The sequence below is a fragment of the Phascolarctos cinereus genome, unplaced genomic scaffold (genome assembly GCF_003287225.1).
Source record: "Phascolarctos cinereus isolate Bilbo 61053 unplaced genomic scaffold, phaCin_HiC Scaffold_4;HRSCAF=312, whole genome shotgun sequence".
NCBI lineage: Eukaryota > Metazoa > Chordata > Mammalia > Diprotodontia > Phascolarctidae > Phascolarctos > Phascolarctos cinereus.
The window spans coordinates 46,023,050-46,044,541 of record NW_027555847.1 but is presented as its reverse complement, the minus strand read 5'-3'; the positions used below and the strand labels follow the sequence as shown (position 1 = coordinate 46,044,541).

The following is a 21,492-nucleotide window of genomic DNA, read 5'->3' as shown; positions in this document are numbered from 1 at the left end:
TGAAATTAATTATTTACATTTTCAACTCATCCCACCTTCACCAAAGAGAAGTTTTTAAGTATAATGTTATTGATCTATTTAAGCAATTTTTATCTAGCTCTATAACTACTATATTTGAGTTTATGTTTATACATATAGATACATACATATACATATATATGTGTGTGCATGTGTACACACACACACATACATAGCTTCAAAACTACATGTTAGCTTTTGGAAGACATTGTTTACTCATTCAGACGGGAGGTCATGCTATTGGTAAAACTGATGTATGTATATGCATATATAAAAATAATTATGTACCACACACACACACAATTCCATTAATCTCATAGAAATATGGTTACCTGTTTGAGTCATGCATTTTTAGTGTTAAACAAATGGTGGTTGGCTGTAGAAGTGAGAAAGAAGGAGATCTTCTATCTTTACACTGATTTTTAGTCTCTATCTGTCACTTCTAATGGAATTCCCTTGATGTCAGAAATGCATTTCTTAGCTGGTGATAGGAATGGCTACACTGTCCTAGGTGTTATATTTTAATGAAGTATTAAGGACTTTTAGAATTCCGAGTTTACCCAACTTTCCAATATTTGTCAATTCCTACATGGACGTACAAAGTGGAGCTGGTTGTAAGAGCAGGTATTTAAAGTAGAACGAAAGGCTTTCTAACATGTCATGCTTCCTCTCCTCCAGTGCCCTCTGTCACCATTAAGTGCTGCAGGAAAACCTATGTTTCTGTGGATAGAAAGCGTGGTAGCTTTCACTTCCTCCACAGGGAAATGAAGGGGAATTTCCATTTAAATTTGAGCAAGCTTATGATTGCAAAGAAAAAATGACACGGGACCAAACCAAGGCCTACTCATTCATTTCTGGCTTTATTGGGCACTGCCTCTGATTTCTATGTGCTTTATTATCTTCCCAAGTCAACAGCAGCAGTCTCTGGCTCAGGCATTTCCTATCACAGCAATGTGTAACTTTTTTTTTTTAAGAGAAGATGTTCTTTATAGTCACTTAGATATTATGTCTAAATCTGTTTTAGCCTTGGGGAAGTTCAGATGTAACAATAAAATGAAAATACAATGTAATCAAAAAGTAACTTTTGATTGGTTTCCCACACCCCAGTCCGCTTGAATGACTGTGCCCCCTTTGAGTAACAGCCTGGGCATCAGCATTTAAAACAGCATGGAATAAGATGGCAAGTGACTAATAAAACATGAAGCTTCATTTTCTTTTGCGAAACTCTACTGCTGTGCTCAGTCAGGAAACGGGACATTAAAAACAGCCAGTTATAAAATATATATCTAAGTGATGCTTTGCTAAGGTGGAGGTGTATTATGTGTGTGTGTGTGTTTGTCGTAGACACATCAACAATGCTTGTATTTGTCTTATAAAAATACAAAATAAGCTACTCCACTGAATGTCCGGAAGGAAGGTCTCACATTACAATTCTGGAAAGTCAGCTGTAGAAAGAAACAGGAGATAATTCAGGTTGTACAGCCAGATCAAGGTTCTGTACCTAAAGGAAATCGAAACTCAGCTTTCATTTAAATAAGTATTTATTAAGTACAGGCCACGTGCAAGCACTTTGCTAGGCACCAGGGAAAGAAGGAGGGAAAGAAGAGAGAGAGGAAGGGAGGGAGGAAGGAAGTGAGGAAAGGAAGAAAGAAATGAGCATTGATTAAGCATTTACTCTGTGCCTTGTTATGTGCTAAGCACTTTATAAATATTAACTCATCTGATCTTCACAGTAATTCTGGGAAGTAGATGCTATTATGATTACTCCCATTTTACAGTTGAGGAAACCAAGGCAGACAGAGGATAAATAATCTGCTCAGGGTCACATAGCTAGGAAGTGTCTGGGACTGGATTTGAACTTAGGTCTGCCTGACTCCAAGCCTAGTTCTCTTCTGTGCCACCCAGCTGACAGGGACATACCAAATTAAACAATGGAAGTCTTACTTCAGCCAGTTTTATGTGTAATTCTGCTGCCTCTTTTGTACAACCATTCCTACCAAACTCTTAACTAAACAAATATATTTAAATTAAATGTTTAAATTAAATTAAGAAATTAAATTATATATTTCTGTATAATATTTATTTATATTTATTATATATATGCATCTCTCCCCTTCCCTCTCTCTCTCTCTCTCTCTTTCTCTCTCTCTCTCTTCTCTCTCTCTCTCTCTCTCTCTCTCTCTCTCTCTCTCTCTCTCTCTCTCTCTCTCTCTCTCTTCTCTCCTCTCTCTTCTTGTTCTCACTTTCTCACAGCCATCAAATACTATGACATTTTGGTCAATGAAATTCTCCCACTGAAAAAGTATGTGATTTTACTAATCCTTAATATTACTGCTTTCATTTAATTATCCCCAAGGCCGTTTTTGTTTCCTTTCAGAGTTTTCATATGACATGTACAAATGGCTATAAACTCACTGGGTCCCATAATTTCCATCACAGGTTTCTATATCAACCTTAATTCAAAATAAAGTAAATCTGTGGGCTACTCCCCCCCGCCATATCTGCGATACAATTTTACCTAACATTGGGGTACTGATAACATTATTAAGGAGAAAAACCAAGAAGTAAAAATGTTATTCAGGTTGTGTCCTGAATCCAAGAAGTTGCACTGACCAGGCTTCCAGCAAAAACACATACCTTTTCTTCCATGGAGACCTACCTTAGAAACTTTTGGGAACAGTGCCCCCATTCCATCAGAAACAGTATTTGAGATAATCATATTAAAATGTTTAACTTTCTCCATGAATTATGCACACCTATTGTTAAAGACCCACCTAGGATGTTGGATCTCATCTAAAATACCAAGGTCATCTTTCTCTCCTCCCCTCCTGCCCATTTCCAGAACATACACACAAGCTGTTGCTTTGAAATACCAATGGATGTGCAGTCAGAGTACCTGATCTCCAAGCTATCTTTACTGCTTGCTCCTCTCTATGTCACAGCTAGGTGGTGCAGTGGATGGCGCCCTGGGCTTGGAGTCAGGAAGACTCATCTTCCTGAGTTCAAATCTGGCCACAGACAAGTACTAGCTGTGTGACCTTGGGCAAGTTGCTTAACCCTTTTTGCCTCAGTTTCCTCATATGTAAAATGAGCTGAAGAAGGACATGGCAAACCACTTCAGTATCTCTGCCAAGAAAACCCAAAATGGGACCATGAAGAGTCAGACATGACTGAAACCTCCCTTGTAAGCAAGTCATTTCACATTTCAGAGACATGTAAAATTAGGGGCTGGACTAGAGGTCCCTTCTACCTAAATCAGTGATCCAAATGCCTCATGAAGACTCTATGGGCTCAGAGAATAACATTTCATTAAATATGCATATGTCCACATGCAAACATACCCCTTTAACCTGGACTACAAGAAGCATTTTTCCTTTCCCTCATTCTTACCCTTCTTATTTGTACATCATTCTAAATTAACTTCAGTCAGCATCTTTTCACCGTCCAATTCTTAAGCATGCACACATATATACACTTATTAGAGGGTCTTCATAGCAAACCTTGTATAATTTAAACTTTAAAATCTTAAGATTGTAAGCATTTCAGAAATAATCTTTTGATAATCTTGATGAAAGTAAATATACTGTTATGCCTCCCACATCACGGGCATTCAGGGCATGGTGTCCCTGTGATCAGGAAAATCTGCATAAAATATTTTACCCTTCCCTTTATACCAGAGAAGAAGTCTGAATGCTTTCTTTTCCTTCTAAGTAGCAGTACCTTACTGTAAAATTCGGGTTAAGTATTTAGTCATAGGTTCTGTGCCATCTGCTGGTCTTGCATATCATCTATGGCTTCCACAAAACTCCCCCCAAATTCCCATTTAACTTTTCATGCTGACCTGCATTATATCAAAATTGCAATGGAGAAAGTTGTAATGCAGAAGGGATAACTGTATTAAAATCCTGGAAAACTCCATCACATAGGTTCATATAATTTATTCTTATTTCTGATCCTCTGATAAATGAAAAATATCTGTCTGTAGAAGCAAAGGGCTAAGTGTCATGGATGTCAGTATGCCAGCATTGAGAGGGACCTCTGAGGGCAATATCAATGAGTTAGTTAACAAGCATTTATTAAGTGCTTACCATGCACAAGGCAGAGTGCTAAGCACTGGGAATACATTGGTAAAAACACAGGGTTCTTGCCCTCAGTTGGCTTCCATTTTAACAGGAGAGACAGCATGCAAATATCTAGGTAGAGGCAAGATATATACAGTACAAATGGCAGATTATCTCTGTCCACATCTAAACAAAAATCTCCTTTGCAATATATTTGATAAGTGGCTGTTCAACTTCTGCCTGAAGCCTCTAATCAGGGAGAGCCTATGACCCCTTCTGCAGCAGCACCTTCCACTTGGGGATGGTGATAACCATCAGGAAATTTTTCCTTATCTCAAACCTCAATTTACCTCTTTGCAACTCTCACTTTTTGTTCCTAGCTCTGTCATTGTGGGGGCCAAGAAGGGCATATAGAGAGACAGAAGGATCCGGGGAAGGTGCCATTTCTTGTGTGTACCTTCACTCAGTCGGTCTACACTTGGTGACTTTTCTAAAATTATTCCTTTAGTTTACTTTCCGGCACCAGAGTGGGCTGAAAGATTTATTGTGGCTTCTCCAAATCCCTAGGATCCTTGAGACACCAGCTTACAGAGCAGCATATTGGGATTTGCTCAGTTCCACTCTTGCATTTTGACTCTGTTAGCTCTTAACACATTTTCAGAAGAGAAACTCATTCCCTAGCTACTCCTTTGATGAGAGTGCAGCCAAATTCTTCCATCCTGTATGAACACTCAGAGGATTATACTACAGAGATTTTTGCCTATGGAGACTCTGAACTATGGGATGGAAAGCCAAGATGATTGAGAGAGTAAAGGCTATTAAATATTAATTTCTCTAGAGTTGTGACACCACCAAAGTGCTACTCTAATGTCTCACTGACATGTTGAGGGGACCCCCAGCAAAGCATAGGCCCTACCAGGTTCCTCATTGGAAAGGCTCTGGGGCATTGTCTTGGTGATGGTCTGTGACAGCTAAGAGGCTTGATCATTAGGACTTGGGTCACTCAGTACTAAAGTCTTTGACCTATGGAACACATTTTTGGGTGCAGACATTTGATTTCACTTGTGTGGAGAAACTCTCATGTAGAAATGCCACCCACAGATGCAGACAGTGTAAAGAGATTTGAGTGTGGGCATTGAGAAGTTAAGTGGCTGGCTGTCACAGGGCTCCTTTGCCTTAAAGGAGGATTTGAACCCAGGCTTTTTTGACTCTGAGTCCCAACTTAGTAGGCCATAGTGCCTCTCATGGGACTGATGACAATACAAAATGAGTATCAGTCCTTGGTAGTCCCCTTCTGTTTCCCCAGTGATGGTGGGGCGATGGAAAACAAGCCACAACAACAAAATGGGAGCAAGGATGCTTAGAATTACATGGTATTGAGATCACCTACAAACATGAATTTAATTACTGCTACTCTAAATGTGAGATAATTGTCCAGTAACCAAAGAGCCATTACAGTACCAGAGAAGCTAAATCATATTCATTTAGACAAGAGCCACACAAGGGCAAATAGAGGAGAGATATCCCATCCGGTCAAGATCTATTGACTGATTGAGGTATATTTATAACATGTTTTCTGCATGTACAGAGGTGAATCTTTATACGAATGCCTGTCACAGTACTTTCTTCATGGGTTCATTGTCAACATGCTTGGGCACGGGGCTGTCATGGAGGCATGCCATTAATTTATTTGACAAACATTTATTAAGAAACAACTATGTGCATAGCTTTGTTCTAGGTCCTGGGGCATAGATGAAGTAGAGATAAGACAAAGGCCCTTCCTTAGTGCAGGTTACAATCTAGGAGAGGGATAAGACATGAAACCCAGAATATTTTCAGTGCATTAGAAATAAAAATGACATTCTTATTGACCAAGAGTATCAGCACAGACTTCATGGAGGAGAAGGCATTTAAATAGATTATTAAAAAATTAGTCAAGTCAGTGTGGCAGAGTGGATAAAAAACTAGACTTGAAGCCAGAAAGATCTGAGATCATCTCTGGCATACGGATTGTGTGACCTCTGGGCAAATCACTTAACTTCTCAATACTCCAGGCATATCTCGAAGACTACAAGCAGGAAAGAAGGTGCCTACTTATATTGGGAAAGAGAGTTCCCAATACCAATGAAATGATAGGTTTAGTACCCCTCTATCCCCCATTAAAAGAAGAGTAGAACTCGATAAAGAGAGAGAGGAAGACTATGACAGGTATTAGGAAGAGTCTGGGAAGGGTCTGAAGGCATGAGTATGAATGCATACACAGAGTTCAGAGAATAATGCAATCAGTGGGAGACTACTTTTATGGGGATAATGTGAGATAAAGCTGGAAAGGCCTAGTGGCACCAGATTGGGGAAGGATGGGAAACCAGATAGAGGCATTTGTGTATCACTGGGTAGACAAGATGGAGTCATGGAAAGAATTTTAGTAGAGGCCTGTTATGATCATCCATATGCATGAGAAGATATTTCTGGAAGCTTGTAAAAGATGAACCGAACTGAGGAGAGTGTGAAGGTAGAGGGGAGCTTGTTTAGAAGTCTATCAGGATAAGACAAGTGGGTGATGATGAGGGTGTGCAATAGGGTGGTTATGGTGAAAAGAGTGAGAAGAGCGCAGAAGAAAGACATGCTGTGAGATCAAAACCCTCATGGGTTCTGAAAGAGGGTGGAGCCAGAAGCTATCCCCCAGCATTGGAGGCTTTATACTACCCAATAGAAAATGGAAATGAACCATTTACCTGAAGAATCTTGACTTTCTGCCGAGGGCACCTAGGAGTTGTCTTTCACTCTTCATTCTAGCTCAACAGGCATTATTAAGTGCCTGCTGTGAACCAGGTATGTGAGGATATGAAGACATAAATGAAAGGAGTTTATATCCTACTAGATGCACGTAGGAGAAGAGGGCACAGCATGAGCCCTTATCAATCCAAATCTTTTCTCATCTATCCACTTCTCTCCACTGATAACACCACCATCCTAATTCAGGCCCTCATCCCTTCTTCTTGAGCTATTACAATGGCCTCCTAATAGGTCCCTCTGTATCTAGTCTTTCCCCTCTCTGACTGACCATTTACAAAGCTGCCAAATTTATATTCCTAAGTCACAAGTCTGACTTAGTTACTCCTCTGCTCAAGAAGCTTCAGTGACTCCCTATTATTTTGAGAATAAAATACAAACTTTTTTTTTAAAACTCTTCATAATCTGGCTATAAATGTTATTTCTAGACTGATTCTATATTAGGTTCCCTTTGTTGACTCTATATTCCAGTCATTTTGGCCTACTGGCTATTGTCCATTCACATTCTCTGTTTAAATCTAGACTCTTCCTAGCTTTATGATCCTGGGCAAGTCCTGTGACCAGTCTTAGCCTTGGTTTCCTCATCTGTAAAAGGGGAATAATCATAGCACCCACCTCACAGGGATGTTGTAAGAGGCAAATGAGATAAAGGAAATCAAGTCTTTTTCAGGACTTAAAATGCTATTATAAATCCATCATCATCATGGTGATTATTATTATTATTGTTGTTACTATTCCTATCTATGTCTTCTCTCAGTGTCTGTACAAATTACACTCCATTCCTGACGTGCTCTCCTTTCTCACCTCTTCGTATTCGAATTAACAGCTCCCTCAGCCCGGTGCCACCTTGTTCAAGAAGCCTTCCCTGATTACCTAAGTTGTAAGTAATCTCCTTCAAATTACTTTGTATCCATTTGATAATGGACAATTAGTGCTCATGCTGTGTCCTCTTCTCCTACCTGCATCTAGCAGGATGTATATTCCTTTCATTTATGTCTTCAGATCTCACCTACCTGGTTCACAGCAGGAACTTAATAATGTCTGTTGAGCTGAATTGAATTGGGAGAAAAAGGGAGGGTGCAAATAAGTGAATAACAACTCACTGTACTACCATACAAACTTTCCCTTCATCCCCAAAATATATTTTTTCCCCCCTATGGCAAAAATCTTTTAAAAAAATTGTTGGACTCTTATACTACCCTTAGCCATTTTCTAACTCTCATCTTTCTCTTGCTAATCACTTCTAGCAAATTATGTTCCTGGTTCACCCGTTGTAACAAGCTAAACTCGCCACTGTTTGGGTTAGTGATTACTGTGCGAGGTGACAGGAACAAGAGCTGTAATGGTCTCCATGATGCATTATGAATAAAACAAAGTTTATATCCTACCCTCTCAAGGACATAATGGAGACAGCGTGTGCCCATAGGCAAGTCCTAAAACTCCTTTGCATAACGAAATGTTCCTGAGAGCCCATATTCATCAGTAGGCAAAGCAACATGGGATAGTGGGCCAAACAAATGAATGATACGGTGGGGCAGGGATTCCTAATTTTGGCTTGGCCACACAAAGCTTTCAGTGTGACCTTGAGCAAATAACATAACTCGGTGCCTTCATGTCCTCACTCTCTGAGCTCAAAGGGATCTCAGGAAGTCATCCAATTTGTCCATCCTCTGATGGCATTCTAATCATCTCTAAAAGCTAGCTGCCCCTTTGGTGGGGGAGGGTTTTTTGGTGGTGGGGGGAGAGTAAAGGAGAGGAAATCTCAGATTTAGGAATTCAATCTAGTTCAACAAATATTTATTTATTTATTTTTGTTCTTGTTTTTTGGAGAGGCAATTGGGGTTAAGTGACTTGCCCAGAGTCACACAGCTAGTAAGTGTTATTTATGTGTTTGAACTCAAGCCCTCCCAACTCCAGGGCCGGTGCTCTATCCACTATGCCACCTAGCTCCCCTCAACAAGTATTTATTAAAGGCTTACTATGTGCCAGGGACTGGGCCAACCATGAGGAATAAAAAGACAAAAAAAAATTATGCCCTCAAGGAACTTATATTCTATTGGAGAAGAATGTCTCATTTCTTAACATTCCTTTGGTTTATGTGCCATTGTGCAAAAGGATAATAGGACCATGGATTTAAATCAGGAAGGGTTTTAATAAACATGAAGATTACTTGATGATAATGTTTAAAAATTCATGTAAGCCATTTTAAGAAAATCTAGGTTTGAAAATCTCAATTATAGTATATGTTCTTTAGGGCTGGACACTATACTGTGCAGCAAATTTTTCCGGTGCACATAAAATAGATTTCATTCCTTTTTTATTTTTTTATTTCATTCTTTATATGCAATTTTTCAGGAGCAATGATATTGTATAAAATGAGGTAGACCTGTAGAGATAAAGGAAATTCTGCGTAATAATTTTTAAAGCAGGTTTTCATATAATGATGGAACAATGAAGTACCTTCCTCTGGAGATTTGTAGGGGACAAAGAGTAGACAGTCATCTCTGGGATGGCATGGATAGAGCCCTGCCAGTGCAACAGGTGAGGCGATAACCCTACAGAGGGTGGCTGAAAGGAGAGAACTTCTGGAGGAAGCACAATGCTCAATGCAGATGAGCCCAGGTCCAGGTACAGTAATGGATTCTTTGGGAGAAAAGGGAAAGTGGCTGCTTTCCAAGCTAAGTCTAAAAGCCCAAGTTGCATGATGACAAATCATACAGAGTCAATAGGGTCAATGTGGCACTGGCTAGGCTCCAGCAAAAGCATCAGTCTGAAAACTATAGTTAAAAAACAAACAACTGAATGAATAAAAAGTTAAATTTTGAAGAGGCTTCATGGTCTGTTTGACAGAACATCAGAGAATGAATCCTGAAGAAATTTTAGATCCTACTGCTGTTTCACCTGAAGAACAAAATCAAGGTATCTTAACTATGATTTAATTTAGAACCCCTGAATTTTTAAGTTTGAAGGGACTTTTGAGATCGCTGATCTAACCCTTCTGTTTTCAGATGAAGACATGGGAGATCCAGTGATGTTAAGTGACTAGAGCTGGTTAGTAGCATAGCTGGGACTAGAAGTCAGGTTCCCCAAGTCCCTGGTCCAATAGCATAGTACAGTGGGAAAAGTAGGAGGTTGGGAGTCAGAGAATATCCATTCAAATTCTGGTTCAGTCACTTACTACCTGCACTTCCACAGGCAAGTCACTTAATTTCTTTATGCCTCAGCTCCTCATCTGTTAAATGAGAGGGTTGGGCAACATGGTGTAGTAGAAACAGTAGTGGACTAACCATTACGAATAAAAAGACAAAAAACATTTTACCCATATGGACTTGGGTAGGTCAATGAGCATTTCTTGGTCTGTTTCTTTATCTATGAGTTGGATTAGATGACCTCTAAGGTCTCTGTCAGTTCTAAATCTATTATTCCATCATTCTAGTAACATTAACTCCCTTGGTCAATAGGGACAATAATATCATACGCTATGCAGTTGTATTGTTGTTTGGTCATTTCAGTTGTGTCTAACTCTTTGTCACCCCATTTGGGGTTTTCTTGGCAAAGATACTGGAATGGTTTGCTATTTCCTTCTCCAGTTCATTTTATAGATGAAGAAACTGAGGCAAACAGGTGAAGTGACTTGCCCAGGGTCACACAGCTAGTAAGTGTGTGAGGCTGGTTTGAACTCATAGAAATGAGTCTTTCTAACTCCAGGCCCCATGCAGTTGTAAAGATCAACTACTTTGGGATCACGTCCATATGACCAATTTTCATTTGCATTGTTGTTTGTATATACAACACTAGCACTATCAGGAGAATTGGGAAATCAAAAAGGCCTAGAATAATCTTCTAAATGCAGTTAAATGAAATGGAATAAGGATAAAATGTAAACTCTTATGTTTAGGTTAAAAAAAAACCCAACTGTACAAGTCCAGGATGAGTAAGATATGACTAGGCAACAGTTTACTTGGCTAAGACCTGAGAGCTTTTTTTTTTTTTTCTGAGGGTTTTTTAAATTTGATTTTTAATTCATTTTGAACTTAAATTCACCATGACAGAAAAAAGAACATTTCCACATACACACTACAACTTAAAAAGAGGATTCATTATAAAAACATGACTTTACATTTCATACTGTTTACTTAAAAAAACAAAACAACTATATGATAAGTACTACTTGTCATTTTCAAAGCTGACCTGAGAGTTTTAATCAACTACAAGCTTAGTATAAGACAACAACATGAGACCACAGGTTGAGAAAAATAACCAAACCCCCCCATTAATGTTAATATTGTGTGTGTGTGTGTGTGGGGGGGTCAATCATATGACTGTTGGACCCAGAATTGGAATGGATCATCTAAGTTTAACTCCTAAGTCATTTTATGGTTGAGGAAGCCAAGTCCCACCTAGCTGAAAAGACTGGCATAGGGTCATAACCCACCCCACCTGACTTTCATCAGACCACATCTGGAATATCGTTGCAGTTGAAGAAACTAGGGATGTTTAGCGTGGAGAAAAAAAGATTTAATAGAGACACGATAGCTGTCATCTGCAAGTATCTGAAAAGGTTGTCATGAAGAATTACTATTGCTTTTCTTGGCCTTATAAGCAGTACCAGGAAAGATGGGTGGACGTAGGGAGGCAGTTTTGGTTTTATATAAGGAAAAATTTCCAGTAATTAGAGATATCCAGAAGTAGAATGGGCTTCCTAAGGAGGGTGGCGAATTCTGTGTTAGAGGAGCTCTCCAAATAGAGGCCAGGGAAGGAAGTAAACATGGCTGAATGTTTAGGGCACTGGACTTATCAGTCAGGAAGACCTAGGTTAGAATTCTATCGTAGACATTTCTTAGCTGTCTGACCTTGGGGAAATCAGTTAATCTTCCTTGTGCATCAGTATCCCTACCTGTAAAAGGAAGATGATAATGGCACCTACATTCCACGATGTTGTGAGGATCAAATGAGATTATGTAATATATATACACATATATGCACATTATATATATATGTAATATATACATATATCCACATATATCCACATATGCATACATATACATATATATCACTGTGAAAACTTTAAAATTATATTAAATTCTAGTAGTTATAATTATATTCTAGAAGAAATTTCTGTTCCCATATGAATTTAACATGCATTTAAGCATCATTTGAAGGCATTGCGCTGGGGATTTAAGAAGAAAAACATCTGAGTCTCCACCATCAAGAAGCTGAGGTGACCTTCAAGGTCCCTTCTTTCAACAACAGTATTCTTTGATTCCCTACTCCCTGACAGTGTCTGTATTGCTCTTCAGATGATTCTTAACAGTAGCTAAGCTAAATATTGTGATTTATTGATAATTTTTCACATGCATGTCTTATCTCCCTAGCCAGATAATCAGTTCCTTAAATGTGGGGATTATACAGTATGTATGCTTCTTTCCATTCTCCACGGTCCCTTGCACGGTGCTATGTACAGAGTTATCACCTACTGAACAGTTATTGAATGAATATTTGGTGATTCTTATCTCAGAGGAGATGACAGACCAGGCGCTTTCTGTCTGGAGGGGACTGTGTTAAATTTTAAGAATGACCCTTAGACCTAGACAGGTGGAATCTCTAACCTTCAAGTTGCTTTAACTTGTGAGTAACTCATGACCTATTGAAGAGTGTCAGCGACTCAACAGGATTGAACCCTGTGAGTGAATTTTCATCACTTTTTTGAGTGCTTAAAACTACCAAAGTACAGTGGATCAAGTACTGGGCATGAAGTCAGGAGACTGGGGTTTGTATCTCAACTTTTTTTCTTCATCTCTAAAATGGAGGAAATAATATTTTATTTATTATAATAATATTTTATTTATTTACTTAATATTATAATATTTTATTTATCTGCTTTTTTGTTGTTGTTGTGATGAAATCCTTTTGTAAACCTTAAAAATTTGAATTCTTTGTTTCTTTGTTTTGGTTGGGCAATGGGGTTAAGTGACTTGCCCAAGGTCACACAGCTAGTACGTGTTATGTGTCTGAGGTCGGATTTGAATTCAGGTCCTCCTGAATCCAGGGCCAGTGCTCTATCTGCTGTGCCACCTAGCTGCCCCCAAAATGTGAATTCTTAATATTGCTTTGGAATGGATATAGTATGAGTAAGATGAGTAAGATGCTAGAACTGCAGTTAGGGTAGGCCTGGGTTCAAATTCACCTTAGATACTTACTAGGTATGTGACCAGTTACTTAACCTCTATACATCTCAGTTTCCTGAGGTGGCTGGACTTGAGGACCTCTAAGTTCCCCTTTATCTCTAATATCTATAATCTTATGTCTTAGGATAGTATTTAAAATGATTGAAGTAGGTATTTTAATTTTATGTTTGTAGACATGTTGCATCCCTAAGAAACTTCAATCCATTTATTAACTCTGTTTCTCATTTTCCTCATCTAAAAATGAGCTTATCCTCTATGAATTTCATGCTCACAGGGACTGAAAAGAACTGAGAAGTATGCAACATGGATCCACCCTCTACACAAGATTATTCTAGATCCTTGTTGGTGTTCTCTTTCTCCTAAAATTGCTCTGTTTTTAATTTTGCATATGTACAGCATTCCTTCTGTGGTACTTTCCCAACTTGTACTCACACTCAAAGGTGGTTCCTGAGTGAAGGGTAACTAGTACTGCAATAAATTTTGTGTACCCTGTAGGTTTATACTTTTATTACTATAAATCCTGAGCCCCCATCAGTGTGCTTCCCATTGACAATTGACCAGTATGTGCAATTAGCTCTTAGCAAAAATATGCTTTAAAATGGTATAGTAAAAACAGTAGCTACAAAACACTTCCCCATACCCTTGGATCTCCCCCCCCCGCAACATACATATACACACACAAATACACATAGCATCTGTGGAAAAAGGGTAACAACTTGGAGTAGAACAATGGTAGTGAGGCACACATGTAAAGAACTCATGTAGCCAAGACTACTCCCTCCTCTAATGATGCTACCAGAACTCAAAGCCCTTTCTCTAAAGGCACCCTCCCCCCACTTGGTGCAACATCTCTGGTAGACAGGTTGCTCAGCTGGGATCCCAAGGTCTATTCCTTTCTATAGCTCAATTCTCAATTGCTAGAGCTAAATTTCTCTTGAATCCATAAATGGCTCTCCTTTTTGCTGCTAGATGTCCTGCTTCTTCTCTCAAGTAAATTCCTGTCTGTATCTGTGTATGGTCTCTGTGTGTATGTGTGTGTGTTCCTTCAGCTGTCCCTGGAACTAATTACTGAATGCTGGTCTTCTACTGGGCAAACAGTACTGCTGCTAGAAGCCACAACCCATGTTGAGTAAGGGATATAGGAAAGGGACAAAATCACTTTCTTCCCAAGAGTTGGATTCTTCTCCCACTGCTGGATGTCTTTGGGACATGGCTACTTAAAGGCTCAAAGGTTATGGCCAATTTTCAATGGAGCCAATTATATTGTCCCTTCTGACCCAGAGACATGTGTTTACCATTTCTAAAGAGATCAGTGGGTTTTAACACTTCGTTGCCACATCAATTCCTTGTCATCCATGTTTAGTTCAACTGAGCTGGGGTGGTGAATCAAATTTCCCCTCCCCTACATGTATTTTGTATTTATATGCTTAGCTGGGTATATAACTTATCTCCCCAGTAGAATGTTAGATCATTGAGCACAAGGAATCTTTCATTTTTGTCTTTGTATGAGAATCTTTGCAGGTAGTTAAAAATTGTTGAACTGAAAGTAATTTGTGGTTGTTTTCTAGTGATGGGGTCTGATTGATCATCTTATCATTCTTTCTTGTCTAGTCATACTCATGGTAAATGTTATGATACTCAACAGTAAAGCATACATACTCTACCTAAAACACAGGGCAGCTTTAAGGCTTAAGTGGGATCTTAGCTATAAGAGTGCTTAGTAAACTGTAAAATGCTATATAAATGTCTTATTGTTCTGCAATTTGGATGCATGGAGTTGATAGTGATCTACTCATGTCAGGAAGAGGATTTTGACTTTATGCCAGTCAATCAACTATTTATTAAGCACTTACTATTTGCCAGTTGTTGGGGATAAAGTGACAGAGATAAAACACAGCTACTGCCTTTAAGGGACTTGCATACTAATGGGAGAGGGACATGCATTGATCTGCATATGATACAAATAAAACAAATGCAAGGTGACCCTGGGGTGGAGAGAAGTACAAGCAGCTGGATCAGGATAGGCTTCTCATAGCTGGTGGCACTGAAGCCGAGCCCTGAATATGACAGAGGGTCCTAAGAGGTAGAGGTAAAGAGGGCATCTATCCTAGCATGAAGGACAGCCAGTGAAAAGGCACAGACATGGAAAATGGAGTCTTTTGTGAGGAACGAGTAAGCCCATTTGGCCAGACTGTTGCAGAGTGCCTGTAGGAAACTAATGTCAAATAAGGTTAGATTGGAGTCAGGCGGTGAAGAGCTTCAAAAGACAGAGGAGTCTGCATTTGATTCTTGAGCTAATAGGGAGTTACTAGATTTTAGTCAGTACGTAAGAGGATGATAAACTCAGGTGTACACTTTAAGAAAATCACCTTGACAGTCTTGTGGAAGATAAATTGGAGGTGGGAGAAACTTGAGGTAGGGAAATCAATGAGGAGGCTGTTACCATTGTCCCAGTAAGAGGTGATGAGGGCCTAAACTAGAGTGAGTGGGGACAGAGGTGAGAAATGTGGAGGTGAAAATGATAAGACTTAACAAAGCCAGGTGACTAGAAGGAAGGGTGCTATATCTGTGACAGGAAAAGGGATGTTTGAAAGAGGGATGGGTTTAGGGGAAAATGATCAGGAGTTCCTTTTTGGACAGGTTGAGTTTGAGATGACTGTGGGAATTAGTTTGCGATGTCCAAAAGGCAATTGGTGATGCCAGACTACACTGGACAGAAAAGAGCAATATTTGAATTTGAGGTAGGGGAAGGGTGGGCTTGAGTTGACTCAGATCATCTGCTGGAGAAAGAGTTTTGGGTTCTGACTCAAAGGACTTAGGTTGGAATCTAAGTTCTCCTGCTCACTACTTGTATGACATTAAGTCACTCAATTGCTTTGTGCCTTAGTTTCCTCATGTATAAAACAGAGAAGTTAGACCAGATAACCTCTAAGTTCCCTTCCAGATCTAGATATCTCAGAATCCTACAAACCTATGACAGGGCCTTTGGTTCAAACTTCTAATGGCATTAGATAACCTATTTCCAATGATAAGCTCAAGGGGGCCCAAAAGAAGGCAACCAGGATGGTGAAAGGCTTCAAGTTCTTCCCATATCAGGTGTCAAGAGGAGGAAATAGATGCATATCTTGGAAAAGAGGAGCTCTGAAACTTGTCTTCAAGTATTTGAAAGGCTATCACATGGAATAGGGATTGGTCTCATTTTGCTGGGCCCTAGAAGGCAGAAGTAGGAGCAATGGTTAGAAGTGATAAGACATAACTTTAGGCTTGATGTCAGGAAGACATTCTTGACAAGGACAGCTGTCCAAGAGCAAAACTGGGCTGCCCTGGGAGGTGGCAGGGCAGCTAGGTGGTGCTATAGTGGATAGAGCTGCAGGCCTGGAGTTAGGAAGACTCTTCTTCCTGGGTTCAAATCTGGCCTCAGACACTTACTAGATATGTGACCCTGGGCAAGTCACTTAACCTTGTTTGTCCCAGTTTCCTCATCTATAAAATGAGCTGGAGAAGGAAATGGCAAACCGCTCCAGTATCTTTGCCAAGAAAACTTCAAATGAGGTCATGAAGAGTTGGACACGACCGAAACAACTGAACGACAAAATGGGAGGTGGTAGCTTCTTCCTTATTGCAGCCAGCTAAGTGGTACAGTGTATAGAGTCGAGTCAGAAGTCCTGAGTTCAAATTCTACCTACTTAATAGCTATATGAACCTGGGCTACTCCCTTACCCTCTGTCTGCCTGTTTCATCATCTCTTAAATGAAGGAGTTGGATTAGATGGCATTTAAAATCCCTTCCAGCTCTAGAACTATGATCCTATGAACCCTACTGATTCATTGATTCAGTTACACTTCATGATTGTATGGAAACAGTTGAAAAAAGTCTTAGAAGTACTAACAGTCCAATATTTAAAACCAAACCAAAACAAAAACCAAAACCCTCTCTAAATATTGCTTAGTTAGGTTAGGGACTGTGAACCTAGGTTATACAGTGAGTGCCAGGCCTAGAGTCAGGAAGACCTGAGTTCAAATTTGGTCATCAGATACATACTAGCTGTGTGACCCTGGGCAAGTCACTTACCACTGTTTGCCTCAGTTTTCTTATCTGTAAAATGAGCTAGAGAAGGAAAGGGTAAACCTTTCTAGGATCTTTGCCAAGAAAACCCCAAATGGAGTCCTGAAGAGTTGGACATGACTGAAAAAGTACTGAAGAACAAGAGGGGAGGGACATTATTGTAACTGGATCAGTCTTTTTGAGGGTTGGTTGCATAACTACACTTAATGTGCACACACAGACACACACGCACCCTTCCTGAAACTGTGAAGTCAGCTGTGACTATGTTGTTAAACCATTCACTTAAAATGTATTTGGTAAGTGCCCACTGAGAGCCAGGCATTGTTTTAAGTGCTGGGGATGCAAAGGAAAAAATGAAGATCCTTACACTCAAGGAACTTAATGTTCTTGTGGGGTGAAACAACATGTACCCTAAAGATAAGCAATGTGTTATGGTGGAAACAGAGCTGGATTTGGATTCAGAGGACCTGCCTTTGAGGCCCAGGTCTGCAACTTACTAGCTGTGTGACCGTCATTGAGTCACAACTTCTCTGGGCCTCAGTTTCCTCATTTGTAAAATGAAGACATAGCTAGGTCTCCGGCAGTCTAGTAAAGCCAATGGACCCTTTTCTTAGAATAATGTTTGTTGTCTCCATTTACAATGAAAAAAATGCTAAATTGCAGTTAAAGAATATTGAAGATAAAGATGCATTTTTTTCTCCATCAGTAATAGGAGGGACACAGGTTGGGGAATTGGGGAAGCTAAGACTTCCTAGCCACAGAAACTAGAATGGACAGAATCACTCTATTTCCAAGAAAGGGTATCACAGATTCCTTAGGACATCTTGCCTTCCTCACTGCCTGAGGAGATAATTTTCATTATGTTTCATGAGACGTAAGGACTCCCAAGTTCACAGAAATTAAAAAAAAATGTGATACCTAAGAACATGACTAAGTGTTGTGTCCCTTGAGGAAGAAATCATGACAGGATATTCGAATGCACAATATGTGGTACCTCTTTGAGTATCACACAGTTGCTGTTCAGTTATTTTTTCCCCTTGGAAGCACATTTTCAGCCTGTATTTAAAGAGATGATGCCATTAAAAAGAAGGGGAAAAAAGCATCACATTTGCTATAATGATACAGTGCTAATTAAATCTTTGTATCCTACTTAGAATTTTAATCTGGGAGTTTAATGGGGAACCCCTTTAAGGGAGTCTTGTTTAAGTACTGCATTAAGGACCCTTGCTACCTGAAGTGGTTTTGCTTTTAACAAGTTGGAACCAAGTGTCTGAGAGTGGAACCTGTTGGGACTACTTACTATCCCATCCTCCCCAACCAAATCCACAAGTTTGGTATTTACAGTAAATTACTGTATTACAGTAAATTACCACAAATTTGGTATTTACAGTAAATTATACATTTCAGTTTCAACACTGATGGAAACAAGTTGCTTTTTTTTCTTTGTGAGATTACTATGGATGCAAAGATATTGTAAACAAAATATAGGTAATGGAATAGAAATGAATAAACAAGCTTAAGTCCTTAGGACATGGACGGCGGCATTGTATGCAAACAATGTTAGCCTTTGTAGCTGAAAGGGAGTTTCCCATCTCACAGTGCTTCATCCAGAACTCTGGTGATGCTGATAGTAATCTGTGAACATGAACAAAAGCTAACCATCATTTTTTAATTGATTGGGCTCTTGAAAGTGAGATTTATGTGTGTGTGGTATTGGGATGCTGTCTCAAAACACAGTAATGATGCTTGTTGGAAATTATATCGAATTGCACACTCTTTACTTGTCCAAGCCATCTTATTTAGGTATGCTTCATTGTTTTCCTAACACTCAACACATTTCTAGAAACCTGAGGATTTGAACGTTGAAAAAGACCCTGCTGGTCATTGAAGTCATCTTATAGCTACTGATAAAATTCCTTTTACGATATACTTGGCAAGAAGTCATTCAACCTTTGCTTGAAAACTTCCAATATGAGAAGAAATCATTACCTCTCATTTTACTTTTGGGAAACCATAATTTTTAGGAATTTTAAAAAAATATCAAATCTATATTTCCATTGTGTGATCTTGTTTTAGTCCTCTTGGGCCAAACAGAATAAGTCTAATCCCTTCTACACTTATAGACTTTCACCTGTTACCTGGCCTGGGTTCTCCCTCAAAACACTCACTATACCAAGGGTTCTTAAGTTCTGGTAAAGCCCATGGACCCTTTCTCAGAGTCAGGTTTTTAAATGTATAAAATAAAACACACAAGATTATAATGGAAACCAATGGAATATATCTTTGGAACTGTGGAGGTCCACAGACCACAGGTTAAGAGCTGCACTTGACTCTCCCTCCAGTACTTGCTTAGGAGCATCAAGAAATCTGGCCTATCTTGAATGAACGTCATTTATCAAATGACCACCCAGGCCTCTAGAACCATCTCCTACTTCAAGAAATTAGGCTCAAGACTTTATATAAAGGGGAGCCTTTGTCAAACTATATGTCTCAGTTTATGGTTCAAAAAATGTGGTTACCTAGCTGCCTGGCTCACAAATTCAGAAAGAGTTGGGGCCTGCTTTGAACATTGGTCCTTTTACTCCAAATCTAGTGCCCTGTCCATGGTACCATAATGCTTCCTTGTAAGGAAGGGACCATATAGTCTACTATTTCTGTAATAGATAAGAAATGGAGGTTCAGAGAGGTTATCACTTGTTCACATAGCTAGAAAATATGTTAGGATTTGAATGTAGATCTCTCCTGACTCCAATTCAGAAATGATAGATGTAGAGCTCCCAGGTACTAGGAGGCCATCTCTTCCAATCCTTATATTTTATAGAGGAGGAAAACTGAGGCCCAAGAAAGTGAAATAAGCCCCCATTCCATATACACATATAGGATCATATAATTATAGGTTGATAGTTGGAAGGGACCTTGGAGGCCATCTAATCCAAGATCCTTACTTTCTAGATGAGAAAACAGGCCCAGAAGAGTGAAGTAACTTCCTTAAGGTCACACTTGCAGTAAGTGACTAAGGCAGGGTTTAAACTCAGTTTCCCTGATTCCAAATAATGTGCTATTTCTGCTATATCACCCTGTCTCTGGTCTAGTGCATAAGTCTCATCTGTCTGCCATTTTGACTTGACTTGAAGTCCACCAGCCTCTTTTAGGCCCACAGATCTTGACAAATGGGTCAGCAAGGGCAAAAACAGCAGCAAGATGGCTGGCCCTGGTTATGTGCCTTCTCCCCAAGGGAATAATCACCACAGGAGTACAGAAAAATGAAGCAACACAAGGATCCAAGGCTAAGTTTATGCTGCTATCACTCCCTTGGGCTCTGGATGGTATAAAATGCATGGTTTGGGTTACGCAGTTAACAAGATAAGTTTGAATAACGGTCTCCTGTCCTATTCAATATGGATGCCACACTTGATAAATCAAAAGCCCTTCAGAAAAGGCTACATTTCTAATCGATGAATCCCAGTAAAAGAGCATTTTATCCAATGGTTCTTGTAAAATGCATGATTTATTAGTGAGATATATTTCAGTCTTCAAAATCAGGCAGAGCACTTGTTATTTAAATCTTGAGGCAAATTCACACAGTGGATAGAAAATGAAATGCTTTCATTCACAATCCCGGCCTGAGTATAATAGGGTTGATGCTGCAGAATATAGGGCCTGTTTACCAAGCCAGATGCTGAAGCCCAACACTGCCGCCTTTGTTACTCTATTATAAATTAGTAGTTCATCAGGGTTAACATTTCACATAGGAAAAACACAAATGTTGAATGCTACGAAAACACCGCTGTCAAGTGATGTGCAGAAGAGAGAGGCAGTAAGCCCAGGGGACTCGATACAGGGATTCCAATCAGGAATACCAGGATTCACAGGGCCATGAGAAACAGAGATGGAAGGGAACTCAGAGGTCCTCAATTCCAACCCCATCATGTTACAGAGGAGGAAAGAGAAATTCACAGACATTAAGTGACACAGTGGAAGAATGTCAGGAGCCATCTGGTCTAACCCCTCACTTTACAGATCAAGAGACAAAAGATGAAAGGGATTAATCATCTCGCTCAAGATCAGAGATGGCACCAGTGGTAAAATTTGATCCCAGGTCCTCTGACTCCAGAGTCAGCTCCCTTTCCACCAAGCCACTGTTTTCAGATGCTTATTAGCTGGATGACCCTGGATCACAACCTCTGTCAGCTTCAGTTTCCTCATCTATAAAATGAAGGTTGCTGTGAGGATGACATAAGGCAATGTATGCAAAGTGCTTTGCAAACCTTAAAGTGCTATGTAAATGTCAGCTACTTCTATTACCATCACTACCATCAATAATAATATTAATAATAACATTTATATAATGCTTTATGGTTTGCAAA

The 21,492-nt window shown here is 39.5% G+C and overlaps 1 protein-coding gene across 1 annotated transcript in view; it reads right to left on the bottom strand.

Annotated features, from left to right (window-relative positions):
• LRRN1 (leucine rich repeat neuronal 1) overlaps positions 1-21,492 on the bottom strand; it is a 50,139-nt gene that overhangs the window by 7,438 nt on the left and 21,209 nt on the right. The window lies entirely within an intron of this gene.